We start from the raw sequence: 3,672 nt of genomic DNA on the forward strand, positions 1-3,672 counted from the left end.
TCCCCTGGATTCATGATCTTGACATCTCCTCTTTGCACATCTTCCTCCTCTCAGGGTCCTGGCCCCAGTTGGTCTGGACACAGACACTCAAGAGTCTACAGCTCTGGGACAGAGGGTCCATATATTCTGCTCTGGAGACAGCAGTGATACTAGGGGTTACAGTCAGGTGTGCTGGGATCAGCAGCGCCCAAGGGCTACCCAGCACCCCCAATGCATAACATCATCCTTGCAGAAGTTATGGACACAGAGCATAGTAAGTGCTTAGGGTGAAAAAATCACTAAATTAATACAATAATATCTTTTTACATCGAGACTACACTCACAATACTTTTATAAAAGTATATTGTTATAATTGTTCTATGTTATTATTATACCTTCCCTGGTGGCTCAGATGGTAAAGTGTCTGCCTACAATTCCTGAGACCTGGGTTTGATCCCTGGGTTGGGAAGATCCTCTGCAGAAAGAAATGATACCCACTCCAGAATTCTTGCCTGGGTAATCCCACAGACAGAGGAGCGTAGTAAGCTGCAGTCCATGGGATCACAAAGAGTCGGACACTACTGAGCGACTTCACTTTCACTTTCCTGTTATTATTAGTTACTTGTCAATCTCTTACTGTAAAATAAACTGCATTGCAGGTATATTGTATAGCAAAAACATTGTGTATATAGGGTTTGATACTAGGTAAGTTTACAGATGTCCCCTGGGGGTCTTGGAACTTGTTCTCTGCAAATAAGTGGTGATGTTTATATTTATTTCAAAAGATAAAATTAGTATCTTACTTAATCATCGGCTGAAACATTGAGATAACTATTCACACCATTATTTTATACATAAGGAAACACCTCAAAATCAGTTAAGTGACATGACAGTTTTAAACTTCCTTCTCCATCCCCCACTTTTGCCTTGTCTCTCCATGGTGGCCCCAGCACTCCTATTAAACTCTGCGGGAGAGCTGGTAGGCACAATTTTCTTATAGATCTCCAGTCTCACTCAGAAATGCTGACATACATAAAATGTCCAAAAGAGCCCCCCACTGTCCCTTGGGAGTACCCTCACTCCCTTCACTCTCTGAGTCCAGAAGGCACCAGACTCTATCCATGGATCCGAAAATTAAAAAAAAAAAAAAATCCAGAAAGTTCTAATGGCAAGACTTCAACCTGCCTCATGCTGGCAACTCACCAGCTATAGAACATGTGGCATCTGTCAGTGTTACATGTCTGCTGCAAAAATAAACAGTGTTTTAATACAATCATTTATCAGTACCACAGGCTTGACCCACTAATTCCTGGCTTCCCAGGTACTTCCACTTGATCTTAGCTGAAAGGCTGAGAAGCAATTTCTCCAAGCATTTCATAAAATCCAAATCTTCATGATTTAAAACTATCATGCAGGGAGAAAGTCAGCCAGTATTTAGCTGGATGCTGACAGGGGCAGTGGTTGTCATTGAAATAAAAGGGTTGTAACACAATTTCTCTCCATATAATACGTTTGTTGATAGCTTCCATGCCATCGACATGTTTTATTGACATTAAGGAACATTCTAAAGTTTACATTTGACCATTTCTGATACAGGATCACATTTTATCAGTAGCATATCATAGTTTGGCTGTGTGTAAATGGGGGCCCTAGCAGTAAAGGCGAAGAAGACAATGGCGCCCCACTCCACTACTTTTGCCTGGAAAATCCCATGGATGGAGGAGCCTGGTAGGCTGCAGTCCATGGGGTCACTAAGAGTCGGACACGACTTCACTTTCACTTTTCACTTTCATGCATTGGAGAAGGACATGGCAACCCACTCCAGTGTTCTTGTCTGGAGAATCCCAGGGACGAGGGAGCCTGGTGGGCTGCCGTCTGTGGGGTCGCACAGAATCGGACAGGACTGAAGCGACTTAGCAGCAGCAGCAGTAAAGGACCAACCAGCCAATTCAGAAGAAATAAGATATGCAGTTTCCATCTCTGGGTCAGGAAGGCCCCCCGGAGGAGGGCATGGCAACCCACTCCAGCATTCCTGCCTAAAGAATCCTATGGACAGAGGAGCCTAGTAGGCTACATTAAATAGGGTTGCAAAGAGTCAAACATGACTGAAGCAACTGAGCACACACGCATACATATGTATATAAATACATACTTGATAGTGGTAAGAAAAATAATGCTGTGGTACTTCCCTTGTGATCCAGTATTTAAGACTTCTCACTTACATGCCAGAGGGCAGGGTTCAATCCTTGGTCAGGGACCTATGATCCTACATGCCACAGGGTGTGGCCAAAATAATAATAATAATAATAAGGAATAATGTTGTATCTTACAGCTGATGTCATCTTAGATTTAATGAATATATCTACTTTTCACAAGCAGAATGCAGCCTGCTAAATTCATGTCACAAGCCATTAATGGGATGCCAGCTGAATTATATAGGCAAATTATATAGAGATTAACAAATTGGCTTGCCTCCTGTTTGTTTTTTCTCTCAACCAGCAAGCTAAGAATGCTTTTTATGTTTTAGTTTTTTTTTTTTTTAATACGTTTAATATTTTTACTTTTTTTTTTAAATTTGGGGGGAAACAAAGGAATATTTTGTGACATGTGGAAATTATATGATATGTAATTTCAGTGTCACAAATAAAGTTTTATTGGAACACAGCTGTAATCATTTGCTGCTGTCTGAGGCTGTTTCACACTGCTAATGGCAGAAATCGGATGGCCCTTAATGCCTGGTTACTCTCTAGCCCTTTACAGAGAAATTTTGCAGACTCATGGCTTCAGAGAACAAAATGAAGCATTCCAAACCCCATGGCTCACCAGCTCCTGAAGTCCAGTTGACTCAGTGCAGCTAAACACTTCCCAGTGTTTAGCCCCAGTGGAGGGTGAGGTTGGAGTGTCTGGGTATCCACATCCCAGAGAGATTTCTCTGGAAATACCAGTACCTCTTCCTGTGTCCTGTGTCAGTGGAACTCCAAAAGCCTTTTCTCAGTGAGGCTGGATCAGGATATTCCAATCCTTTTAAAACCCATTCTAATCCAATCCATAGTATCCAAACCAGGCTCCAATCAGGTTTCTGAACCAGTTAGTTATTCCCTGTAGGATCTTTCAACTAGAAACCTTTCTACCAAATTTTTAGAGAGAGGAAAGAATGTGGATGGGGCTTCAGGGCCCCACCCAGGGGCTGTTTTCCAGGTCTCAGTGTAGTGAGAGTCCCCACTTTCCTCTCTGGCATTCAGAAGCCCACCACCTTATCTCTAATTTATCTGCATCATGAGTTATTTGTGGTTCAATAGCTTAAGGGCAGAGGAAGGTGGTCCACACAGCTATTCCAACAGAGCTCAGGCTGATGTCTGCTGCTACTACTGCTGCTAAGTCGCTTCAGTTGTGTCCGACTCTGTGTGACCCCATGGACTGCAGTGCACCAGGCTCCCCAGTCCCTGGGATTCTCCAGGCAAGGACACTGGAGTGGGCCACCATTCCTTCTCCAGTGCGTGAAAGTGAAAAGTGAAAGTGAAGTTGCTCAGTCGTGTCCGACTCTTAGTGACCCCATGGACTGAAGCCTACCAGACTCCTCCATCCGTGGGATTTTCCAGGCAAGAGTACTGGAGTGGGGTGCCATTGCCTTCTCCACAGGCTGATGTCAGGAACCCAAAAAGGCAGGGGTCCTCTTCCAATGCCAGAAAATTC

This window comes from Bison bison, unplaced genomic scaffold, assembly GCF_000754665.1.
Source record: "Bison bison bison isolate TAMUID 2011002044 unplaced genomic scaffold, Bison_UMD1.0 scf7180017864537, whole genome shotgun sequence".
NCBI lineage: Eukaryota > Metazoa > Chordata > Mammalia > Artiodactyla > Bovidae > Bison > Bison bison.